The sequence below is a fragment of the Lingula anatina genome, chromosome 1, assembly GCF_051362555.1.
Source record: "Lingula anatina isolate TDL-2025a chromosome 1, LinAna3.0, whole genome shotgun sequence".
Lineage (NCBI taxonomy): Eukaryota > Metazoa > Brachiopoda > Lingulata > Lingulida > Lingulidae > Lingula > Lingula anatina.
Window position 1 is genome coordinate 31,162,974 of NC_141767.1, and position 6,771 is coordinate 31,169,744.

Below are 6,771 nucleotides of genomic sequence, written 5' to 3' on the forward strand. Positions count from 1 at the left end.
GAGGACCACACGAAATGAGCAAGAATTAAGTACGTGCAACGGGCGCCTTAATCACGTAGGGCCTACATCGCACGCACCGTAGCCACCCAAGCGCAGTGGGAAAAAAGAATTTCGTCAAGTGTCCCATACGACAAGCGCACGACAGGCGAACACTAGGCCTATACGTTCGCATGTCGTACGTACTTTTTCCATTTTTTGAGAATTCGTAGACCGCACACAGCGGCTGTTGATCATGTTGAAAAAATTCTACGTCCTCTCTGCGACCTCCAAAAGTTGCATGATGGACGTGCTCCTCACGCACGAAACCCCACGTTTTCCCCAATTTTTTGGTCGTAGACCAGATGTAGAGGGGCCGTAGCGATAGTCCGAAGGTTCAATAGTCCGAAGGTTCATTGGTCCGAATGTTCACTATAGAACCTTCGGACCAATGAACCCTTGATTAAAAAATCGATAAAAATGTTACCACTTTTCGGACCAATGAACCTTCGGACTAATGAACCTTCGGACTATCGAGACGCCCCCGATGTAGAAGCCCGTACGTTGGGTTGGGACCCATCAGGCTTAAATGTGCGAGACAGATCTTAAGAAAAACATGTCGGTGCTTCCTACGCATTGTCCAAACATAGAATAGAATATGAGACCTAAATATGCATATATGCATGAGTTCAAGATGTAACTTGCTTCTTGAAACGTCATGTTTGCATCTGCGAGGCGCAGCAGAAGGTTACAAACAGAAAGTGATACGTATTTGAGTGAAAAATCATGGGGTCTGGTGGCAATTAAAAAAACAACATTTTGCATTGTGTACGGTCTTTATCATGCAGATTCATTTCTTACCTCTAGAATTGTTTCAAATTGAGCAACCCGTTATTATTGACGCACCGAATCTGAATAAAAAAACAACCCATTGGTTCTCAATTTTGACACAATCTTGTCGCTTGTCCAAAGTAAAGACACTTGAGCACCTCTTGCAACTTTTCGAAACGATGGCACCTTTACCGGTAGCTGGGCAGTTGTTAAAGGGACTAATAGTAAAAGGACCAAAGTCATAGAAACAAAGCCCTGGGCTTATAAGTTTTTATAAAAAATTAAAACAAACTTCCAAAAAGGCCAATTAAAGACGGGGATTAAGTACAGTGTCCAACGGATGACGCTATAGCGCCAATTTTGGGGAAAAATGCCGTTTTCGGAATTGGGATTTTCTCTATAACCAAGACAGCTATTCAAGTAATTCAAAAGGCCTCATAAAGCTGGGTGAAAGCACTTCAGCGCGGTACCAGGGAATTGTCTTAATCTATTTACTTTTGATTTTATCATCTTTTACGTTAAATTACCCCATATTTCAATGGGTTATTCACTTCAAAAGACGATAACTTTCAAGCAAACCCCTGACATCATCCTGTAGTCCACATTCCCAACAACAATAGGTGCAACTTTTGTAACGATCGGTTGCTCAGATAGTGAGATATACTTGGCAGCGATTCACTTATCTCGTCAATATAGAAAGCTGTTAAAACAGCCAAAAACGTTCACAGGTTGGTTAACAGAACTTATTAGTCAAATGCTTAGCTGGCAAATTTAAGCTACCTGTTATCGGTTATACGATTAGGTGGAACCATTGCTCATTGTCATCTAAAAATATTTTGTTTGTGTGCTTTGAAAGGGCAGAAAATCGTGCTTTTGTTACATTTTCCGACCACTCGTTAGGCCTGTAAGCGTGCCGCCATTTTGATTGACAGCTCTGGAGAGGGCCCTAGCCTAGTGATGCCCAGTAGGGTGTCAAGGATATGTAGAAGGAAGCGCTAACAAAGGCGATTACGTTTAACCGCAATTAAGAGGTGTGAAGTTGCATTTGAACGTTTCAATGGCTTTTCCTCGGCAATCGAGTAATTTTACCTGAGAGATAAAACTGTCTGTCGAGAGCAAGTGGCCGTCACTTGTGTTAATAAGAGTTTTTTGACGGTTAACGCTGCAGGATTATTTTGCACGGCACTTGGTAATCGTCAGATCAACGGAAAAATTGAGTGATTACTTCAGAGCGGTATCTCTCAAAATGCCAGCTAAGATAAAGGGGAAACGCTCAGTTGCACAAGATTCAGCGGTAAAAGTGGCTGAGAGAAGGCTTTTGCATAAATATTTTATTTTTACACACATGACACTTAGATCCTATTTGCGTTTTACCTGCTAGTCTTGACTATTCTCGGGTCTTTTTGTGATTTTCATTTTTGGATACATTTTGAACTCTTTCTTCACGCTTGATCAGTGATTTTGAAATTGTTTTTCTCCAAACATCGAAAAATGCAAAGCCGCTAACATGCGTTTTTATTTTTATTGTTTTAATCATGCTGTCAACCCTTGCTTGGATTTCTCTCGTTTGGCCATTCACATCACAATTTTTCGCGTGTCTCTCAAGCTCCATGATATCATATCTTGGAGAATAAAATTTTATTTTGTCAACATTAGATTTACCTTTTGCAAACGGCGACCAACAATCATTTCCGGTTTCGTAACGTGTCGCAGATGCGCTCGCCGATATACATCGCAAAAATTAAGAGCTAGGCTAAAAGTATCTTTTTCAGCGTTTTTTTATTTATTTATCGATTTTTCTTTCATTTGTCAATTAATTTAGACGATTCGATTAACTCTTTCACCCATTTATTAGGTATACAGGAATCAGTCATCCGACTGAACAAATAGGGCCGGTTTTCCCCAACCGCCACGCATAGGTCCTACTCTCTTTCAATATTTTCTTTCTTTCCTCTGGAAATGGACTTTTAACACGAACTTTTCTCTTCCCCATAGTGAACTAGCTAGACTTCTTCGCTGCTAAGCTGATGTAAGACTTATGACCTATTACCGCACACGTAATCGGCTTATAACTCATTAACTGTGCTCCGACCCCCTCATGGCAACGGCCCTTAGTAACAGAGGCGTGACTTAGTTGTCAGCCTGACTGGGGCGCGTGCCGGTTGAAAAACTCATCAAAAGACATTTTGCGATGCAAATTTATAAAAATTATTACATCCAACGTTAGATACTTTTTTGATTAATATAAACACACAAAAAACTCAAAGACATGATTTTAAGCGTAGTTAACCCTATCACCGGCCTTAAAACCCAGTGATACCCCCATCTTCCCACTGCACCACAACATACAGATCTGCAATAATTGCAGCATACTTCAAACTATTAAAAGCAGCAGCTTCAAACTATTAAAATTGAAAGTTGTTCAATATATTTCATGTACGTAGCAGGGGCAGATTAAGGGTCTTTCATATCTTGGTCTTTCAGAAGACAGATTTTCAAGTTTACATTAACGGGTATTTAATTTTTTTTTTTTTTTTTTTTTTTTGGGGGGGGGGGTCGGGAGACGGACAAAATGGAGAATAGATCAACAAAGATAAACTGTCAGAAAATATCTCTGGATCCGCCCCCGCGCAGAGTACATAACTATATACACTTCAATGAAAAAATACATCCGATGCATTTGTTTTTATATATTTATTTGCTGAATAAACATCTTATGGATATCAACAACCTTGCGCAAAACGTGGGGTTAAAAAAGGTTTACTTCAGATAATCAAACATTAATGTCTATTTTCAATGTTTCAGGTTTTCTATTTACTTCGATTTCAGATGAAAGCACCATCGAAATGGACAGGCATTGCCGATTTGTATTATGAAAGGTGGTTCGAGACGCAGATGGCAGAGATAAGACGTCAGCGAGCCTAGACAACCAAGGCCTAAGCCAAAACATGCGTACAAAGTGCATGTATGGGGAGGTAATGAATTTGTACATGTATACTCACTGTGTTATTTCAGTAGGCCTCTTGTTTAAATTGACAGAAAGTACTGAATAGATTAATGTAGAATATACTTATATTTTTCAGTGTGAAGAATAAAGCAAAATTATCACAAGGAAAATGCAATTAAATCCCTTGCTTCTTGCTGTGTAGTTAATTTCCCTCAGTCTTCGCCTTCCATATTTCATCTAGAGTATTTTTTAGTAATGAGACATTTGTATTCTTTCTTTTATGTCGCAGGAGAGGGGCAACATCGCTAGTAATATTTATAGGCATCATGGATGCAAAGTCCCACGTGATGGAACTCTAAACAGAATATTTGCTGCCATTTTTAAGAAAATAATCCCCCTTCATCATAGGTTTCAAAAAGACAACGACCCAAAACACATAAGCAAACTGGCAAAATAATTTATTGCACCACATAATATCAACTGGTTCTAAAGTCTCCCCTAAAGTCCTGACTTAAACCCCATTGAAACCCTTCGGCCAGAACTCAAACGTTATATCTGCATAAAGTAAACCAACCACCTTAAAGATGAATTGGTACAAGGTATGTACACCAATTTTGGAAGACGGGGGCGTCTCAAAATGCATTAAATACACCAATCACATTCACAAAGTAATCCCAAAATTAAATGAAGTTAATGGCGCCGCCTCTGGCTATCAAACATGGACCTTATAGTATTTTTTTCACTTCAGGTGACAGTCCAGGTCCACTTTTATTCTTCTAACAATTTATTCAGCGCGGCATATTCAACAAACAAAATTTGCCGTAAAGACTCAAGGGACGTCGTCTCGGGATTGGAGCAGCCTTTTTAGCATTGCATTGGGCAATATGAAACTTGCGATAACGATACATATGTTTAGTCTTTGACCAAGCAAGACTTGGCGGCTCCAGCTTTACAGCAATCGGAACATTTGTCTTTTTAGTACGTCCTCACAGCTGCACTGCCAAGCTAGTGCAGGCCTAGCGAAAATGTCGAACTTTGAAACAATTTGCATTTTATTATCTATTTCTCTTCTATACTGCATTAATTATGTCATATGGTTAAGGTTCTGCTAATATACAAATTTCATCTTCAGTGCAGAAATCAATGATCATATTGTTATAGTACGTTCACGTGCTGCCCAGCAAATTCTTATTAAAGGTCAATTTATCTTGACCAATTATTTAATGCCTTTTTTTTCATCTTATTAGGGATGTCGTAAAAGAATGCTCATCTTTGTTGGTCTGGCATTGAAAAAGAATGTAACCCCCCTCTACCTTCCTCAAAAAGAAAAGGCCAGGGTCAGTCACCCCGCCGCAGCAACCCTGACATCCAACAATTTTTTTCTAATTGCATGGTAAAACAGAATCCGGCCTCTCCTATATTTTCCAGCATTTTAGGGTAGTTTGTTCACACTCAGTTTCGGCACTTCTTTTGGCACAATTACTTACTTTTCAAACTCATGGCCACGAACTTTGGTTTTGATATTCACACTTAAATATTTTCCCCATATTTTGGCATTTCTGCAATAACATAAAATTACTTTATTCTCATTCCATGCAAATCTCAGTTCAAAATTCTAGTAAGAAAAATTTTATTTGACTGTCTCAGAAATAAAGAGTCAGACCCCTTTATATTTCATTAAATAACTTTTATTGTATTTACTATCTCTAAACCTTTAAAAAAAGTTATCCTTTTTGATGCTTGTCACCTGATCTTTCCAAATACTGACCACAATAGAAATAAGTATTTGTATTTTCTTGTAATATGTTATCCATATAAATATCATGTTTGAGATATTTTATGTATAATTAACATTTTAAATATCACAAATCTTATCATAACACAACATATGGTTTTAGGCAAAACCTGGATTTTGATATCAGGGCTGCCTCGATAATCAACATTCATGTACCTTAAATCCCTTAGATAGATGCACACAAGAATAAACTCAAAACATCAGGCCTGACGCAAACTCTCTGGTAAATTTGCCACATAGGGACCATTCCCACAGATATTTGGATCGACCTATCTCCCTGGGGGAGTCTCACTGAATTGCTATCAACTTAACCCGCTTAAATGTCTGTTAAGCCCCCTTTACACTGGACGGCGTCCCTTCTGCGTCCAGCAGTTCGGCCCCATTTGAGAGTTAAAGAATTATAATACTTTACGTGCCGACAACTGGCCGACCATTGAGCATTCATTCTGATACCAAATCAATGCTCGTGCCTCCTTATTAAGACCACAGCGATGCCAAATTTCATGGTCGCAGAAAGGACGCAGAAAGGACGCCGTCCAGTGTAAAGGGGGTATTACATCTAGTAAAGCTCCTAGGGGGTAGTTATCTTTACTCCCTAGCTGATTCGGTATGATCCAGATCCAGATGGAGCGATCTAGGCATGGGAACCCAGTAATATTTGCTATTAATTTGTAAGAATATAATACTTTCTGGCAAATTTACTGCAAACGTAAGATTTGCTGCTAATTTGCTAGAATATAAAGACTTTCTTGCAATACATAATAGTGCTGCAATATTGCTGCTTACATTTAATTTTGCTAGGGGGATTGTCCATCTTTCACTTTTTCTGCATATATGATAATTTCAACACTTAATCAGATAATAAGGCTTTTGTGCATTATATAAATAACAACATACATTATGATCCATAACTTGTCCAATTTGCTTGCCATTCAGATCAGAAATACGTGACTCAATATGTTCAATATAAATCCTGAGATAGATGTTTTTTCCTCTTGGTGTGTCTCCGTCTTTGAATCCCAATAGCACACATCAGAAATACCTGGATTCAAGTAGTCATGAAATTTCATGATTTCTTCGTAAGAAGCAAACCCTTTGTAAAACTTAACAGCTTCTAGTTCCCTGTAATTTCCCCTTAATTTATTTAATTTGTGGAATTTCCAGTTGGAATGAAAACATGTATTAACTTACACCTCAAGATAGAAAGTACATAAAATGCATG